General features: G+C 42.2%; 1 protein-coding gene across 3 annotated transcripts in view; it reads right to left on the bottom strand.

The window, feature by feature from the left end:
• Positions 1-19,729, bottom strand: part of ACSL4 (acyl-CoA synthetase long chain family member 4) — a 53,240-nt gene extending 33,511 nt beyond the window's left edge. For 2 of the 3 annotated variants that reach the window (XM_075068818.1, XM_075068819.1), the window contains exon 1: positions 19,560-19,728. The gene's annotated coding sequence lies outside the window, so the exon portion shown is untranslated. Of the gene's footprint in view, positions 1-19,559 lie in introns of all 3 variants that reach the window. The other variant, XM_075068817.1, reaches the window with a different exon arrangement.
• Between the last annotated feature and the right edge of the window lie 531 nt (positions 19,730-20,260).

Genomic DNA, 20,260 nt, shown 5'->3' with positions numbered 1-20,260 from the left:
TCACGTACATAAAAGGGTGTCATCAGGAGGAGGGAGAAAACTTGTTTACCTTAGCCTCTAATGATAGAACAAGAAGCAATGGGCTTAAACTGCAGCAAGGGAGATTTAGGTTGGACATTAGGAAAAAGTTCCTAACTGTCAGGGTTTTAGGTTGGACACTGGAATAAATTGCCTAGGGAGGTTGTGGAATCTCCCTCTTTGAAGATATTTCAGAGTACGTTAGATAAATGTCTATCAGGGATGGTCTAGACAGTATTTGGTCCTGCCATGAGGGCAGGGGACTGGACTCTAGGACTGGAAGGGACCTCAAGAGGTCATAGAGTCTATGGAAAAAAACTACATCTTGGAAAGGTAAATGAATACAAAGCATTACTTTGCTACCATAGGAAGGTAGCTCTTGACCTAACACTTCAAAGGGAAAATGCAACATGGGGGGAGGGATAGCTCAGTGGTTTGAGCATTGGCCTGCTAAATCCAGGGTTGTGAGTTCAATCTTTGAGGGGGGCATTTAGGGATTTGGGGATTGGTCCTGCTTTGAGCAGAGGTTTGGACTAGGTGATCTCCCGAGGTCCTTTCCAACCCTAATAATCTATGATGAACAGATAATTTTGGTGATACTAAGGGCAGGGGGAGCCCACTGGGAATGTGATGTACCAGCTCTTCAAGCAGTAGTCTAATAAATTGTAAACTTACTTAAAACAAAAAGACCCATAATTCTCTAGATAAGTGGAGTCCACTATAAAATGCATGCCTTTTCTTCAGAATTTTCATTCCTGGAAATAAGTACATAGTACAGTAAAAGCTGTGTTATCCAGCACTTTACCAACCGGAAAGCTCTATAAACTGGCATTTCTGATCTTCATTGAAAGTCCAGTTTATAGTCTGGTTGGCACTGGGCCGGCGGGTTCCCTACCTGGCTCCGTGTGGCTCCCTGGAAGCAGCGACATGTCCCTGCTGCTTCTAGGTGGAGGAACGGCTAAGAGGGGTTAGAGTGTGGGAGTGAGTGCGGAGTGCAGGCTCTGGAAGGGGGCTCGGGGCAGACGGTTGGGGTGCAGAAGGGAATGTGGTTTATGGCCAATGCGACCTGCAGAGCCAGTGCTCGGGGCAGGGGCAGTGTGCAGAGCAACCTAGCTGCATCTCTGTCTAGGAGCAGCAGGGATGGGTTGCCACTTCCAGGGAGCCGCCAAAGAAGAGTGCCACCTGGATCCAGCACCCTGCACCCCCTCCCATGCCCCAACCCCCTGCCCAGAGCATAGATTTTACTTCGAAGTTTAAAAGCCATTTAAAAACAAAATTACAAAATGTGAAAGCTCAGGCTCTGGTCAATCTCCCAGTTCTGGATTCACTTGCTGAGCAGGAGAAATGAAGCTACCCAGATTAAGATGGTAATCAATTGTTCTCCATGTCCACTGGAGGTTAGTGTAATGGGCTTAATCTTCAAGCAAGGAATATTTAGGTTAGATATTAGGAAAAGCTTTCCAACTATAAGGGTAATTAACTTTGGAACAGGTTTCCAAGGGAGGTTGTAGAATCCCCATCACTGGAGATTTTTTAAGATCAGGTTAGACAAAAACAGGCCAGGAATGGTCTAGGTTTACTGAGTCCTGCTTCAATCCAAGGGGCTGTACTTGATCACCTCTCAAGATCCCTTTCAGCCCTACATTTCTATGATCTGCTCATACATCACTCAAAAGTCATAATCCTGTGTTTGACAGTAATTTCAGCAGCAATTAGTTAGGGCAATCAGGGACAGCTAATTCACGGATTCTGTATGTTTTTTTTTATTTTGCAAACATCCTTAGTTGTAAAGAGGGGTTAAGAAATACAGAAAATGAGAAACCGTATTTCTCCATACAGAAAACTTTGAAAACATTTATGAGTGTATAAGAGTGATTCTTATATATCTATGTTTCCATAGTCTAATAGTTTTCATTACATTCTGGAGCGTGCATGTCCAGAGTAAACTTAGGGCCTTGATTAATTATTATTCTACAGGGCCAAGACTAAAGTATTTACTTTTGGTAGTTTGTGCGATCAGGATGATTATAGGATATGTGTCAGTGATAAGGTGCTTATTCAAAAAGCTAAGTAGATCATTAATGAACTGTTTAAATATTGCTTACCCTAGTCTTCCAGCTCTCGCAGCCTGTATTCAAATATAATTTGATACTAAATATTTGTACATCGTGACCTCACAGGTGTTTTAAATATTATAGTGAGAGGTGTATCAGAAGTGCCTAAAGTAGGCAGAAAATTCTTAAAACGAGATTTGAATATATATTACTAAGTGAGGAATGGTCTACATCTAAAATTAGGTTAACCTAGCTACATGACTTAGAGGTGTGAAAACTTCATACTCCTGAGAAACATACTTTAGTCAACCTAAGCTCCACTGTAGACAGTGCATATTTATCTGCTAAACCAGCAACTATTCTGGCATATATTTTCAGTTACTGATTATGACCGAATGCCCGCTTGTATTTACACCCTACATACTCTTGTAATAATCTTCATACAAAATATGCCTTGTGAGGTGTAGTGGCTCGATGTAGGGAGGGTATGATTGAGCTCCACCCTGTCAGTTTATATAAAATATACAGGCTCTGTTGTCTGTGAAGACTTCAATGGTATTGTTGCGGATGAGCAGTAGGAAATGTTCTGCTGTCTAGAGGGCATCCCACGAAGGAGGCATCTGTGGTGTTACAGTGGGATATTTTTGTTGAAATGGAACCCCCAAGCAGATGTTTTCCAGTTGCATACACAATTTGAGGGAGTCCTTCGCTCTGCGGGGAATATTGAGCCATTTGTGGAGGGAATGCTTGTGTGGAATATAGCAGGTGCAGAGCCAGGCCTGTAGGCATCTCATATGGAGTCTGGCATGTTTGACTACGTAAACTGTAGCAGCCATATGCCCAAGGAGTTGTAGGCAGGGCCTGGCGGATGTTTGGGGGCTGTCTGTGATCACTGTTATCAGCCTGGTTAGGCTGAGGAATCACTGTTGGGGTAATCTCATGTGTGCTGAGAGGCAATCATGATAGGCCCCTATAAACTCTAGTTGCTGGACTGGGGGACCAAGGTGGACTTTTGGATGTTTATTTGAAACCCTAGGTTGGTGAAGAGGGTTATAGTAGTTTGTGTGGCTTGTACTGCCATGTGCTGAGTTGGTGCTCTTATAAAGGCAGTCGTCCAAGTATGGGAAGATCATTACCCCTAGCCTGCGGAGGTGAGCTGCGGTGATGGCTAGGACCCTGGAGAATACCCCTGGGGCTGTCGATAATCCGAAGGGTAGCACTTTGTATTCGTAATGTTGATGGCCTATGTGAAGCGCAGGAATCTTCTGTGTGCTGGATGAATGGTGACATGAAAGTAGGCATCTTGTAGGTCAAGGGACGAGAGCCAATCTCCCTTCTCTAATGCTGGGATTATGGTTGCCAAGGTTACCATTTTGAAGCATTGCATCAGTACAAGTTTGTTGAATCTACGTAAGTCCAGAATGGGTCTTCATCCGCCGTTCTTTTTCTGCTTGAGAAAACAACAGGAATAAAACCTTCTTACCCTATGTTGGAGTGATACTATTTCCACAGCTCCTAGTTGCAAGAGATGGTTTATTTCCTGCTGCAATGGAGTCTCGTGAGAGGGGTCCCTGAAGAGGGACAGGGAAGGTGGGTGGGCAGGGGGAACAGAAATAAATGGGATAGAGTAACCCTTCTGGATGATTTCCAGAACCCATGTCTGCAGTGATGTTATTCCAGACTGAGTAGTGTGATAGCAGATGGTCTCCAAAGAGACTGGAAGTCATCTGATAATCCAGCAGGGGAGAAGATAGAGGTCTCAAGCCCTCAACTAATACTTCAAAAATGATTCACGGGATGTTGAAGATTGAGATGTGGCAGATGTGATCCTGGTTCTGCCTGCATCTCACTTGTTTTTGCTTGCAGCTGTGATCATATTGTCTCTGGGGTTGGGAATACAGGGCAGGACAGAATCTTTGGGTACAGAATCTGCCCTATTTTTTCTTGTTCAAGGGAACGTAAATGCCTAAGGTCTACAAGGTTGTTCATTTGAAGGTATGAAGAGATGGATCTGTGCGCTCAGCAAATAGTTTTGGCTCTCAGAGGGCAGGTCCTCAACTGTGGCTTGTACTTCCCTAGGGAATCCAGAGAGATGGAGCCATGATGTTTGACGCAGCAGAGTCAAGGGAGGCCTGCAGGGCTGTTTTGGCAATTAAGGACCTCTCTGCAACGTTGGCTTTGTATTGTTCCTTTGCTTCCTCTGGCAGTTGATCAATAAAGGATTTCAATTTGTTGAACAAGTTGTAGGTGTACTTTGCTTAGAGAGCTGAATAATCTGCTATATGAAATTTCAACGAGGCAGAATAAGATTTGCGACCAAAGAGGTCAAGCCTTTCCCAGTCATTGTTATAAGATGTAGTTTTGACTGGGGATTTTTCCCCCCTCTGGTGCACCACCTCTATGGCCAATGAATTAGGAGCCGGATGAGTGAATAGGAACTCAGCTCCTTTCGCTGGTACACAGTATCTTCTGTCTAAGCATTTACAGGGATGGTGGGACAGTAGCAGTGCCGTTGGTACCGGGGCAGATTTTTCACCAGGAAATTGCTCCTTTTTAGGGGGATCTCTCTGTGGCAATGACTGCGACCAACGTTTGGTCTCTTTCCTAGGTGCAGGGTCCTTAGCCACAGTTTGGTGGAGCCCTTGTCTGAGGCTGTTGCTGGAGATGGTTGACCAGGAGGGGTCCTGTACTCTGGGTTGGAGGCTGGCCTGAGGGATTTCTCCATCATTAATAATTTTAGTTGGCATTCCTTGGCTTTCAGTGTCCTGGCAGATAATTTCTTGCAGTGTGATCACTTCTGTGGTATGTGGGTTTTCCCCAAGACAGCAGCTGCACTGAGTGTGACCATCCGATACAGGAATTGATAGCCTGCAGGTCAGGCAGCGTTTAAAGCCAGGAGAGCCAGGCATGCCTGAGGAGGTTCAGGGCTATAGAAAAACCGCCATAGTTCAGTCATCATTGGTGGAGACCCACCAGTGGTGGGGGGAAGCAAATGAAGTATTTTTTTAAGTGGGTAAATAGGGACAGGGAATGGAGGAAAACTGACAAAAGGGATAAAGAAAAGTGGGAATGTAAACAATTTACAAAATAGACAGGGGTGCTGTTGTCGCTTCAACTCAAGCCAAAGACAGTAGAGAAGGAACTGAAGGACAGTTGGCTGCGCATGCTAAGTAGCCACTCGCTGGAAGCGGTGTGAGATGGCTGCTGCATGTGCGTGGCCAACCAGGGCATTGCTACTACAAACCTCCGATTACAAGTGTAGGGCACCAAGACACCCACAGTGGAGCAGTCACAGGGACACTCCTCGAAGAAGAAGGTAAAGATTTTAGTCTTTTTCAACAGGATTCAACTGCACAATGATGTTATCGTAATAGAGACTTAGAAAATAACCAAACAGTCAGTCACAACAGACATCCTTTAGGAAAGAAAACAAAATTTATCTGTGTTGCCCTATAGTAACCTCTCTGGCTGAAGGGTGGATCATACCAGTAACTGAGAAAATATGTCCGTCTGAGCAGCTTAATCCCCTCCTTATGCCATATTAAAAGATTCTGGATAAATTAATCCATTCTATGCTATTCATTTGAAACTATGCACTACAGCAGCATCTCCTTTTTACTTCAAGTATCTTGACAAATTATGATGCAAACTTTTTTTTTTTTTTTTTTTACACTTACATGTCCAATTTTTCCCCTATTGTTTTGCAGCTACTACACATTGATTAATGCATAGTTTATTAATGACTAGTTTAAAGTCAGAGAGGAAAGAGTTGAAAGTGTTAGACAAAGTTTATCTCATTTAAGACAGTAAATGGATATTTCAGACAACCAGATGTCTATCTAGTATTCACTTTACCACTGGGGAAAAATGCTCTGTCACCATTTTTTAGAAATTTACACTTTTACATATGAACACACACTATCAAGGAAACCATCAATCTTGCATTTGCATTTTTTACTTCCTGCCCTCTCAGATATCAACCATCAGTGTTATGGTGAAATGACCTGTTTGATTTTTTTTGCCTTTGTTTTTTAAAAAAAAAAAACAAAAACAGTTAGAGGCTTGTCTTTAACTTTTCGTATTTCCTACACAAGCCACTTTTAAAAATTAAACACAAGGTTCTCCAGTAACAGTAGCCAGAAGCCACAACTCTATCAAGAGGAGTTATGTAGAAATTAAACATGTTATGTCTTTATTCTCCCAAAGAGAAACCTTCATAAGCAATGGTTAAAGAAGCCTGAAGTGTTTTTTGAGGCCTACAGATTGGGTATTTGACTATCCAAGCTACTTAACTGGTGTTAAATGCAAAACATCCCCTTCTCCCTACACTCAGGGCATTCATATCACAGTCAAGCCCTAACTACTCCTGAAGTGAGAAAGTTAAACATGTATGTAGGGTTTCATTAAAATTTGTAAATAAAAGTACCGCTGGCTATTGCCAGTATTGTTACTTATTAGCAGCAAGGGTCAGAAGAAAGTATTTATTTTACCTTGAAGTATAATGAGCCAATTATGCCAGAAGATATTTAATGAAGTGCATGCAACCATACTGCAACTGAGGTTTCAGTAGCTGAGCCAAATGACTGTTTGAATCAACATTTTTTAACACACTTTTTAAAATACCAGCACACAAACAAACCTTTCAATTATCACAATATTTTCTTAGATAACTGCAATAATGTGAGCTCCATCAGCAATTTACTGGCAATCAAAGTACCTGCAATTGTTTAACATGTTCTGCTCTATTTTAAAATTGAATAGATTGACCTTTTCACTGGAAGTCAAACAAAACAGTTTGCAGCACATTACACTGACATTCTTAGATGAGAGATTTTTAACTGAACTACATACTGTGTGTAGCCTCAGATATCCAAGTCACATAGTATGTAATACCAGTATCAAACCTGCAAAAACAATCTTAACTGATAACAAATGTACTCTTGTGGCTTGTCTACACTAAGTGGTTACAGCAGCATAGTTATGGCTGTAGTGTAGACACTATGGGGAAGTTACTACAGGAACTGAATGGGTTATTCCATTGCTGTAGTATCACCACCTCCCCAAGTGCTAGTAAGTAGGTTAACAGAAGAATGCTTCTGTCAACCTAGCTGTGTCTTTGTCAGGGATTTAAATCAGTGCAACTACTGTGTTCAGGTATGAGTTTTTCATACCCCTGAGCACCGTAGCTATGTCGATCTAAGTTTTAAGTGTAGACCAGGCCTCAGATGAAATTAGTACTATGCAATATGTTGCTTTTACAACACCTAGACTCAGTTTTAGCAATGATATTTAATTTAAACTTTTGTGGAGTCAATTGTGAGAAGTTTACAGAATCCTATATACACGTGTATAAGGATTCAACTTACTTTCTTAAATGAAAGGCATCAGGCAATGAGATGACAACCCCCCCCCCCCCCAAAAAAAACACACACCCACCCACACACACCCACCCACACACACCCCACCACAACTTTTTGCTAAAATTATACTAACTGAATGGTAATTATTCATAGAAATGCATCAGGATTTATCCTCCCAATCCTTTGTTGTAAAAGCAGACAGGTATGCAAAAAAATAATAATTTGGGGAAAAGGGACTATTGTGGCAAAAGCTGTATTAGTTTAGATCTTCCATGCCCAAAACCTACTAAAAACATGGCTCAGAAAGTTTCTTTAAGAGACAGAATAGAATTTTCTGACTTCTGCACAACTCACTGAAAAGATTTAGGTGTAACCATATGTTATGTTGCTTTCCTTGATATCATTAGATTGTTCTAAGGGGGTTGGTTCCCCCCCCCTTTTCTTTTTAAAGCCTATCCTAAGTTTTCATATTTTCACAGTCATTCTGTAGGAGACAAGGTTGGAGATACAGGCTGGGAAATGGGTTGTACAAAGAAGTTTAAACTTAATGCAGTATGATAAGGGCAGTCAGAGAAGGAATTTAATGAGTTGGATCAATGGATGAGGGAGAGAATTTTGGTGGTAGTGTTTTGTATAGACCAGAGGGGACAATGTGTGAATGTCAACAATAATATTGCAACAGTTCTTTAAATTTAATTGCACTTTAAAAGAGGAAGTGAAGTTACTAACTAAACTGTAGTATATGTTCTCTAATCTTGGGATGTGTGGGAAGTTGGTATTGATTAGCTAGTTAATGGAAAAATATAGGTTGCTAAACCCCCTCAGTAGCATGACAACACCCTACAAGATATGAGAACTTCCTTCAAAGCACATGAAGTTCTGGGGTAACTACACAGCCACCCTATCTCTTGCTGCCCCCTCTTCTCCCGTGCAAGAGATTAAGTGGGAGACTAGAATAATTACTAGAGAAAGAAGGGAAGAATTTTGAGGAAAAACCTGAAGTATTGAGAGAGCAAGGTCTGGAAGGGTTTGAAGCCTCACTGTAATGTTTATGTAGGCCAAAAGCATAAAGAGCCTGCTTGTTCAGGACAAAAGAAAAAAAATCCTAGACGGAGGCAGATCTTGTACTGGTATAACCAAATGTTTTTGCTAGAAGACTAGATAATTCAGTGGCTGAGTAGCTACTTAAGGCAACAGACCCTCTTTAATAGGATATAGAAGGAATTATTTTAACCCTTTTAAATAAACCTTTTATGCAACATGGCACTATGTGATAAAGCAGCCTTGGAATTATAGCATTGACGGGAGTGACAGGAGATAGCAGACATGTTTATTTTGAGAGCTCTCTTCCTCTGGGGAAGAAATGGATTTTTTGCTGCCAGAAGTGTTAATTACCCTCAGACTTCTTTTAAGAAGTTCTACTCATAAGAGGTACTCCTTTAAAGCCCAGTTAGAGATGAATGTTAGAGAGCTGGCTCTATCTAGGGGGAGACTGCAAAGCCCTCGGTAAGCTTAGACGAGGCTTGTGATCTTGTTATAATTTTATCTGCAAACTTGGAATTTGGGAAGGCTTTTGATTCTTTGCACAGGAAGAATTAGGTGTTGAAAAATTATTTCATTAGTGCAGTGTTTGAATCCAGATTAAGAAGTGAACACAAATCACAGGTAGGCTTTGTTTTGTTTTTAAAATAGTTCCATATTTGTCTGTGACCCCTGTGCATGTATAATTATCTTTTGGGTAGGCTCGGGGTTTGTTTGTGCTGCTAGGTGCATTCACCACCAAAAAAATCCAATTCTTAACTCTTTGGACTAAAACTTTCAGCTTATTCACAATGCTCCAGTAAGTCCCACTTCATAAAAGGAAACTACACCGGTCAGCAACACTGCAGTAAAATTACTAAAAGCACGTCAAGCAACAAGAGAGAAACTAAGCAGAACTACAGTTATGGCCCAGATGAGGAAGCTTTGAAGTATCAGAGTCCGATATTGAAACAGTTATACAGTTTCTCTTCTGTGTCTTGGACAAAAGTCTAATGTACTAGGAAAAAGTGTGTGGATGTTGTCCTTATACACAAAATGGAGGTACCAGGTGCAGTTGTGCAGGCAGGCGGTTCCTCCACTCTTTCCTGAGTAGGTCTGCTGCAAACACAAACTTGAACAAGCTTAGTTCCATCTTCCAGCTGTTCCTCTTCCCCATGTAAATAGGTTTGTCCAATGCGTGCATTACTGACAGAGCTGTTTTAAAAACAAAATGCCATCCCCACCCCGCACTATAGCTCTTAAAAATGCAAAAACTATTTACATGCTTGTGAAATAAACACATCTAACCCATTTACAGTGGAAATGAAAGAGCTCTTTCTGGATTAAAATAAAAACACATATATACAGATTACAGGGCTGGAATTAAAAACATATACAATTAACCTGAATCTATTTGTCAGATGGTTAATAGTAACAGGACAAAGACATTGTTAGCACATCATCAGTGTAAGAATACAGTATGTAGAGGATTAGGACATACACCTCTACCCTGACATAACGCTGTCCTCGTGAGCCAAAAAAAATAATCTTACCACGTTATAGGTGAAACTGCGTTATATCGAACTTGCTTTGATCCACCAGAGCACGCAGCCCACCCCTACCCCCGGAGCACTGCTTTACCATGTTATAGCTGAATTTGTGTTATATCCGATCGCATTGTATTGGGGTAGAGGTATAATTAAATTCATAATAGCAAAGCCAGTTATGTATAGGACTGCAAGAACCATACTTGAAAAGTGATATACAGAATGATCAACTAATTTCTGATTTGACTCCTGGGAACAGTTTCTGAGTCGGGACTGAAGACCCATGGATCTATCCACACAAAAAATGAAGAGTCTAGGTGACTTCCTAAATTGCTTGGTCCAATGTAAGTAGATGGCCAATGCCCTTCTAACATCCAGGGTATGAAAACAGGATTTCCTATGCAGCTTTGGGAAAAACCCCTGGTATATGAATGGACTGATTAAGGTGGAACTCAGATAGAACCTTAGATAAGAATTTAGGTGTGGACATACCAACACCTTGTCCTTAAAGAAACCTGTAAAAGTGGGATCTGCCATCAAGGCTCCAGTCTCCTTGACCCTATAGGCCCACATGAGAGCTACTAAAAAGGCAGTCTTTGCAGATAAATGCAACAGAACTGGTCTCATAAAAGTAACTGAGTACCAGATTGAAGTCCCATGTTAGGGTAGAGTTTCCCCAAACCCTTAGTAAACCTAGACAGTACCAGATGAGCACATATGGAGAATCTTTCTACCAGAGGATGAAAAGCTGACATTGCAAGCAAATGGACCTTAACTGAACTACTTGATAACCCTGATTTCCTTAGAATCAGCAGATAATCCAGGATGACAAAGTGGCACCGAACCATGAAGAAAGGAGGCAGCAATGACACCAGTGGAAGAATCTCTTTCATTTCTGCAGCTAAGTAGTGCAGACTGATCTCTTTCTACTATTCAGTAATACAGAGCTGTTGGTCTTCCATAGAGTTGGAGGATTCTAATCCTATCAATCATCGAGGAGCCACACCCTGAGATGGAGAACTGCTAGGTTGAGATGAAGCACACAATCCACATCATGACAGGATGTGAGGAATGGTCAGGAGCTTGAACGATGGTTGGACATAGAGGTGAAGCAAGTATGGGTACTAAGCTTGTCTTGGCCATGTCGGCACAATAAGGATAACTCTGGCTTTGTCCTATCTGATCTTGTTCATTGTCCTAAGAACAGACCCTTCTTCCAACATGGAAGAAACGCATCTCCCAAGGTGTGCCATTCCAGTCTCCCTCTTGAGCAGAAAACAGGACACTTCCTGTTCCTGGAGGTGGCAAAGAGATCCACCTCTAGCCGTCCCCATTTTAGGAGTATGCTGTGGAAACTTTGCTGTCTATCTCCTATTCATAATCCTGTGAGAACTATCTCCTGAGGACATCTGCTGTGGTCTTTTGAATACCTGGAAAAGTAGACTGCTGAAATGCACCAGTTCGATAGTTTCATGGCTTCAGTACAGAGAGAGAGAGGTATCTTGCTCATCCCTGCTTGTTGATACAGACTATGCAAGATACTTTGTCCATCATGACCCTAATTGATTTGCCCCAGATTAGGGCTAGGAAATAAAGGCATGCATTCCTGACAGCCCTGAGCTCCAACAAATTGATGTGGAGACTGATCTCCTGAGTAGTCCATCTGCCCTGAGTTGTGAGGGTATTGAGGAGGAGTCCCTATTCCAGCAGCAATAAATCTATTGATAAAGTCAGTGATTGGGGCGGAAGAGGAAGGGTGGGGGGACACCTATACAGACACTGAGTTGATCCTTCATCCAGTCTAAGAAGTTTCTCAGTTGCAAAGGAGTAGTCACCTCTCTGTATAAGGTGTGTCTGACTAGAAAATAGGCCATTCTGAGCCAACCCTGGAAGCAGCAGAGACATAGCCTTGCCTGATCAGTCACAAAGGTGCAAGCTGCCCCATGACCCATAGGCTTGAAGACAGTTCCTTACTGTAGTTCGAGGGCTTCCCTGAATTTCCCATACCAGACCTGACAAGGTTACCACTCTGTCTAAGAGAAGTAGGCTCTGGCTGTCAGTGAGCCTCTATAAACTGTATCTTCTGTACAGGGCTTAATGTGGACTTTTTTTTTTTACATTCGGCTTCAGATGCAACTCCTAGAACAGAGCAAGGGCTGCCTGGGTGGAAGATAGCACTGTTTCACAGGAACGGCCCTCGAGTAGCCAATCATTGAGTTATGGGAAAACTAGGATTGCTTCTTGTTGGAGGTAAGCAGTGATTACTACCAGAACTTTTGAGAACATCCCTGTGGCCAAAGAAAGGTTGAAGGGAAGCACTTGCTACTAGAAATTACCCTGGCCTATAGCAAAGCATAGGTATTTTCTGTGTGATGAGTATATCGTTATATGGAATTGGGCATCCTGCAGGTGAAGGACTGAAAACCAATCTCCTTTCTCTAGTGAGGGAATTATAGCTGGGTCACCATCCTGAACTTGAGATTTACAAACTTCTTTAGAAGTCTTAGATTGGTCTCCAGCCTTCTTTGGCACAAAGAAATACTGCTCAAAACAATTAAAACTCAGCAATTGTTTACTTGTACAATACACCGTTCTTTTGCTTTGTATTTTTGAACCCCACATACCTGCTACTGACAAATCAAGAATGCAAGCAGTGGATTTCTTTTCCTTCCATATTAACCAAAAAGAGTTATGCTCTTAGGGACAGAACTTCGACTAGTGTAAATCTACACTCCAGCTCTACTGAAGTCAATGCAGCTATAACAATTTAGCTAAGAATCTGGCCCATTCATTTTCCTTTCACTGAAAGCAATGGCATCCAGTGTAAAACTACACTGACCATTTGTAAATAACATGCAATTTCTAAGTCTTTCAAGCTGTTCCTTTCTCTCAAATAGTTTCCCCCCCCAAAATGCTTTGAGGCAGCCTGTTTGCATTACTTCCCCATTAGGAGTTGGGAGAAGCAGCTTCAGGAAGCAGGCAGAGGAAGAGAAATGCAGATACCCCCATAAATTGCAACATTACTCAGAAATCTAGAAGAGCTCACTATAAGGTGTTACCGTCATAAACTTTTTGGTCTATTTCACCTTGTGTTACACGTAATCTAACTTTGGAGAGATCGAATGAGAAAAGGTATTTTCCTTCTCTGTAGCTGTGCAAGTTAATACAACATGGCCCTTACTCAGATGCATGTTTTCTATATGATGATTACCATACATAACCAAATTAACAAAATGCAAATGCTTTTAAAAATACATCAAGAAGAGCAATTCCTAATATGTTTTGGCTGTTGCATCAGTTTAACCAAGAAGAGAGAACAAACTCACTATTAGTTGACAGGTGTCAGAGTGGTAGCTGTGTTAGTCTGTATCAGCAAAAAGAACAAGGAGTATCTTAGAGACTAACAAATTTATTTGAGCATAAGCCCACAAAAGTTTATGCTCAAAAAAAACTGTTAGTCCCCATGGTGCCACAAGTACTCTCTCTTTTCATTATTAGTCTAAAATCTACTAGAGAGGCTTACAGAGTTGAGGGCTAAGGTGTAGTCAACTATCTATGGATCACCCTGTCTTGAAGGCAATGCCTCATTTGCACAATACATGCTATGTTGATATTAGACGCAATGCAGCAATACATAAAGCTTCAATACAAATATTTCCTTGACTTTAAGATGCACCATCTACTTAAAGACACGACTATATAAAAAGTGCAAAGCACTCTCAACTCTCCTTGACTTCAATGGGCGTTAAGGAGCTCAGCTCTATGGATTATATTCTACAGCAAAGAACATTTCAAATGGTACTACATTAATGCGCACTAGGGAGCTTTTTGTGGGCGCCAACAGGGTCCACACAGGCTAGTCCCTGTGCAACACCCTAGTATGCCCTAGAGCTTACACCTCTCTAGTGCAGACTAATGCACAGAGTAGACAGGTCCTCAGACTGTACTGGATTAATGTGCCCTGGAAGAAGTGTGAAATAAAATACCATCTTCCTGGGGGATCTATTTGATATTATGGTGAGTCTTCTCTATCTGTGACTCTTATTAACCCCTCTGAAAAGAATTTTATAGCAAGAATACCTGACATGAATAGGTTGTTATCCATTCCAAAATTAACGGCAAAATAACCATTGTCATCACTTAGCATAAATGAAAATAGTAATACAGCCAAATTGGCAGTGACAAATTCAGAGTTCAATTCATAAGATTTGTACTCAGTCCAAAGTCTTGGGAAGAAAAGTCTGCTGAATACATTTTGTTACAATATCTAATATTTTTAATTAGTAGTGACATAAATGCATACTTTATCGTCCACATGCACAATTATAAAAGACAACACTTTGTTGTGCTTCAAATTTCTTTGGAACATGAGTTAAGCCCCCATATTTTTTTTAGGGAAGGAGTTAAAACTGTCTAATACTGAAAATAGCAACTGTAAAACTCTCTGTACACATTTACATACATGTCTTATTATAATCAAACTGTTTCTATAATGGTAGGACCCAGAGGCCTCAATCACAATGGCGATCCATTGGGTAAGGGACTGTACAAATACATATGGAGAAAATTCCTACTCTGATAAGCTTGTATAATATTTAAAATTTTACTCATTGGGATGGCTTCAGGCTACACAGGGACAGCAGATCTGTCTATTTTAGGTACTTGTATGGTCCCCATTACAATATTATGTGAGCACTGTACAATCTTTAATGTACTCATCCTCACAACACCCATGTGCAGTTGGGAAGTATTATCATCACCATTTTCCAGATAGGGAACTAAGGCACAAAGAGACTAAGTCACTTGGCTAAGGTCACACAATAAGTCTCTGACAAAGCAGGAAACTGATCCTAGGTCTTCCGAGTCCCACTCTGATGCCTGAACCATCCTTCCCCCCTTTTTTATATATATATATATATATAAAAAAAAAAGATTTATGCAGAATCTTATTCCATCTTATAAAAGCCATATGCAAAAGTTCTCTCATAGGCACTAAGGATAATCAAGTCTGAGAGGAGACTAACTCCGTGGACAAGTATATATAAGGGTATGTCTTCACTATAGCATGGAGTGTCTCCCCCAGCCTAGGGAGACAGACTCACACTAATTCTAGCTGATGAGCTAGTGTGCTAAAAATAACAGTGTGGATGGTGTGGTACTGATAGAGGCTAGGGCTAGCCACCAGAACTCAGATCCACAGGGTCAGGTGGGTTTGAGAGCCGCAATATCCATACTGCTACTTTTAGCACACTAGCTCAAGCTGAGATAGTGTAAGTGCCTCCCAGCCTGGGTACATACTCCAAGCTACAGTGTAGGAATACCCATAGAGATTCTATGTTATCTACAGTTTATTTAGCTCTGTAGAGGTACATAATGATATAAAGAAGGGAAATTAAGCCAACAAATAAGATTCCCTGCCCAGATGACCATACAGTTCAAAGCTACAAAGTGAAAGACTACAAACAAAACAAAGATCAGTTTGAGTGGAGTGGGTTTGTAAGCTTAATATAAGTAGAACAGCATGCTCCTGAGTTATATGAGCAGAAGAAAGGCTAATTGGATTACCTCATTTTAAGGGCAGAGTGTTTACACAAGTATCTATACTCAAATTATTCCTCTCAAGTTAGTATAGCTCACGGGAGTTTTCAGTGTGTCCACCAACATTCGCTATATCCACAGTGGTGTTGCACTTCTCAGGGTACATCCCATAGTTCTTAGTGTTGCAGAAAGTTGAGCCATTCTATGATTCTTTTCCAATAAATGAGAACTTGTCTGTCCTTTTTGGGCACATGGGGGAACTGTGGGAAGGCTCTGAAGGACCAGAAGCACTCAAGCAGTGGTAGCCTGTAACCTTGCTACAAAGTAGTCGTACTAGCAGCTGATGAGTTGTACTCACTCAAATTTAGTGAGTACCCACCTTTTACCCACCTTCCCTTAGGCCAGCCGATTTGAGTTAGATGCACCACCACACTTGAATTAAGGGGTTGTGTGTGTGGATGGGACTCCAGTTAGATGCAACAGTTCAGTTATAATTCAAGTTAACTTTGCAGTGAAGACAAGCCCTAAAAGCAGCCAATTCTGACCATTCTAGGAAGCAGGGTGACCGACAAGTATGGCTGACTAAAATATGTGCGCCACCTATTACCATAGGTTAGTTGGCTGCCATTACACCATCTAAGTGAATTAACCAAAATAAAAAAAAAGCACTATTGAGTGATTGTGCATCCTGCATTCTTCTGGAAAAAGACTCCCTCACTCAAACTTCCTTTCTTCCAAGCTATTCTTAAAAAACAGAAGTCCTCAAGATAAATGACTGTATAAACAACCAAACATGCAATGGAAACTTGTTCATGTATTTATTCTAGCCCTACTGTACCCTCAGTAATTAGCTTTAAAAAAAAACAAAAAAACAAAGTATCTTGCATATATCTTGCATAGTCATCTGAGACAAAAATAAGTTACTTTGTCTAAACTGCCGAATGCCATTAACGTTAACAAGCAAAAATTACTCATTTTGCATAATATTCAATTATTTGGCTCTAGCTCATATCCCTGTTTAACATTTGAATAAAATATTAACTCAATTTTAAAATAAAATGGTAAGGTATTTCTAGCCTACCAGAAAAACATTCAGAAGCCTGTGAATATTTGTATTTAATAATGCCTTCTAGAGGTGATTCATTCAAGAATTCTTCCTCTAGTTTTAGGAGAGATGAGGTACTCTCACAAGTAGAATGACCGTTATCCCAAGAACAGATCTTTAGCTGGGGTAAATCATCATAGCTCTCAATAAATATAGCCCAGTAATGAAATATTCTACCACCTGTCAACACAATGTATGTAGGTAGTTAGTTATACATCGGGGTAGGCAACCTATGGCACAGGTGCCGAAGGCGGCACGCAAGCTGATTTTCAGTGGCACTCACACTGCCCAGGTCCTGGCCACCGGTCCGGGGGGCTCTGCATTTTAATTTAATTTTAAATGAAGCTTCTTAAACATTTTAAAAACCTTGTTTACTTTACATACAACAGTAATTTAGTTATATATATTAGACTTATAGAAAGAGGTTTTCTAAAGATGTTAAAATGTATTACTGGCACATAAAACAAATTAGAGTGAATAAATGAAGACTCGGCACACCACTTCTGAAAGGTTGTTGACCTATGTTATAGATGGATACTTGCCTGGAAGGTATTTGAACAATGGATGCATTAAGAAACCCTTACCGAGATCAGGTCTCATTCTTTTTTCGGATTATTTTCTGATGGCCCAAACTATCCATCAGTGTCGAGAAGTGTTAACTTAAATATGAAAAAATGCTTTTATAGAACTACTATAATACTAAAATAAATAAAATAAACTTCAAAATTCAAATGAAAATTTTTTCAATTGTAAGCCTTCTCCTAAATTATTTTCAACCCAATTGCAGCTTTATTTTACTTCATTAAAGACAGAAAGTCAAACTCATTAGTCTAAATCTGTTGTTTGAGATGGGTGGCAGTCTTGCCTACTACTGATTTTCATTAAATGTCTCATGATAGTTGGTAGGGTTTGTATGTTTTTGATCAATGAGAATCTGAGCTTTTGATTTTTTAAAAAAAGTAAGATTCTAGGCATCATGATTGTGAAGAAAAGCTTGACAACATGTACCTTAAAAAGGTCCCCAAATCAGAAGGCAAATTTAAAAGAATCTAAAGCAGGGGTTGGCAATCTTTCAGAAGTTGTGTGCCGAGTCTTCATTTATTCACAATTTAAGGTTTTGCGTGCCAGTAATACATTTTCTTGTTTTTAGAAGGTCTCTTTCTATAAGTCTATAATATATAACTAAACTATTGTATGTAAAGTAAATAAGGTTTTTAAAATGTTTAAGCAGCTTCATTTAAAATTAAATTAAAATGCAGAGCCCCCCAAACCAGTGGCCAGGACCCGGGCAGTGTGAGTGCCACTGAAAATCAGCTTGCATGCCACCTTCGGCACTTATGCCATAGGGTGCCTACCCCTGATCTAAAGTGTATTATTTTTAAAAATCTCATGATTTTTAAGACAGTCTCATGATCATTGTGGCCTGACTCATGATTTTTGAGTACTTAGGATTGGCAATGATGGAAATGTAAGAAACAATATTAACAGTCAAAAGTAAATCAGGTTATTAAAACCTAAATATTAATCTAAGATGGTAGCAAGAATATAGGTGAGGACTTTAACATGACAGTGTTCTTTAAAAATCTTTAGTGATTGTGGCAGCCAGTCCACTCAATTTGTAGTGTTTCTCAACTTGGACCAAATCTTGTCATGCTATTAACCTTGACTTAGAGATCCTTGTCTGAAGACTTCATGAGTAAGATGACAACCAAAAAAGATAACATCATGCTTCATAAACTAATCTACAATATTTTCCTCAAAGCAACAACTGGTAAAATGAATTACTACAGAAATTAGGCTTCATACATTATCCAGAAAAATTAATCCCCAATACCTCCAAAATTGGCTTTTTTAAGTGCCATTATCTCCTATGCAGTAAATACACGTGTATGCTTTTTATCAGCTTGGAAAACAACCCCCCAAAACCACACAGCAAAGATTTTACAATTCTACAAAATTCAGCTTGTATTTCGAAGAGGAAAACCCATTCTCTTGCTCTGCATTTAGCATATGCGCTTGCCATGACGTGCAACAGAAAATATGCAATCTTGGATGGTGCTAAGCAATTAATCACATTTTCCGGGTGGGGGGGGGGGGGGGGAGGTTGTCTGTGTGCTACATCAGCATCAGGCCACTTCCTGAGCCCACCCTTCTCTGCAACCAGGAAAGGGGCGTGTCCGGGAGGAGTTATGACCGCTGAGGCCACAGAGCCATCTGCTTTGCATCCGGCCCCTGGGAAGGGGGATGTGAATGAGTTTGGGGGGAAATGCAGCTGATGCAGGGTAACTACAGCAAGCAACTTGCTCTGCACCGAATGCCGGGGCAGCAAACAGGAGGCGATATTGCTGGGCAAGTGCCACGCTCCAGACACCTCCCTCAGCATTTAGCACCCCTGGAGAACACGTGTAAGTGGGGAGACTGTTCTGGGCACGTCACAGAAAACAAAGCCAGACAGTCCCTGCCCCAGAGATTGTACCAGGCCCGTATTACAGGTGCTGCAACCCCAGGGCACAGTGAAACGGACGAGAGGAAGCGCTGGGGAGCAGGCCGAGGACTGCGGCTCCTAGCAGGCACTGGGCATCCAGCAGTGTGAGTGGGAAGGAGACGCTGGAGAGGCGAGTTACCCTCCACGCCACGATGGTTTAACGGATACATCACCCCACGCACCGTGCCCCCCGCCCGCATCCCGCAGGCCCAGCCCCGGGGCAGCCCAGCCCCCAGGACGGAGCTGTCCCCGCCAAGCCGCGCCCGGCCAGCGTCAGAGTCGCGTCCCCCGCCCCCCGTGTGCAGCAGGGGGAATCTCCCACCCACCGCGCTCCTGGCCCGAGGCCCGCTTGGGCTTAGCGACTCTCCCGCCTCAGATGAAGCGGCCACCCCAGGGAAGGGCAGTTGGCGCGGGGAGGAGGGGCGCACTCACCCGCTAGTGGCGCAGAGCTCAGGCTGCAGCGAGTGAACCCGGCTGCCAGCTCCTCCCGCTGTTTAAAATGGCTGAGAGCGCGGGGGGAAGTAAGGGGGGGAGGGGCGCCTGCCCCGTTGGCCAATCCCCCTCGCTGACGCCATCGAGAGCGAGAAGGGGGCGGCTGGGACAGGAGGGGTGTGCGGGGGCGGGCAGAGGCTGACAGAGGAGCAGGGGATGCGGTTGAGGGAGGAAGAAGGAGATGAAGTGTTGAGGGGAGGGAGGAGAAGGGGATGAGGTGGGGGATCGGGGGCGAGGAAGAAGGAGATGAAGTGTTGAGGGGAGGGAGGAGAAGGGGATGAGGTGGGGGATCGGGGGCGAGGAAGAAGGAGATGAAGTGTTGAGGGGAGGGAGGAGAAGGGGATGAGGTGGGGGATCGGGGGCGAGGAAGAAGGAGATGAGGTGTTGAGGGGAGGGAGGAGAAGGGGATGAGGTGTGGGGGGATCGGGGCGGGGAGGAAGAAGGAGATGAGGTGTTGAGGGGAGGGAGGAGCAGGGGATGAGGTGGGGGATCGGGGGCGAGGAAGAAGGAGATGAGGTGTTAGGGGAACGGAAGGGAGAGGAGCAGGGGATGAGGTGTTGGGGGCAGGAAAAAGGAGATGAGGTGTTGAGGGGAGGGAGGAGCAGGGGATGAGGTATGGGGGGATCGGGGGAGGAAGGAGA

The sequence above is a fragment of the Chelonoidis abingdonii genome, chromosome 8, assembly GCF_003597395.2.
Source record: "Chelonoidis abingdonii isolate Lonesome George chromosome 8, CheloAbing_2.0, whole genome shotgun sequence".
Taxonomy (NCBI): domain Eukaryota; kingdom Metazoa; phylum Chordata; order Testudines; family Testudinidae; genus Chelonoidis; species Chelonoidis abingdonii.
This window is presented reverse-complemented; position numbering and strand designations above follow the sequence as displayed.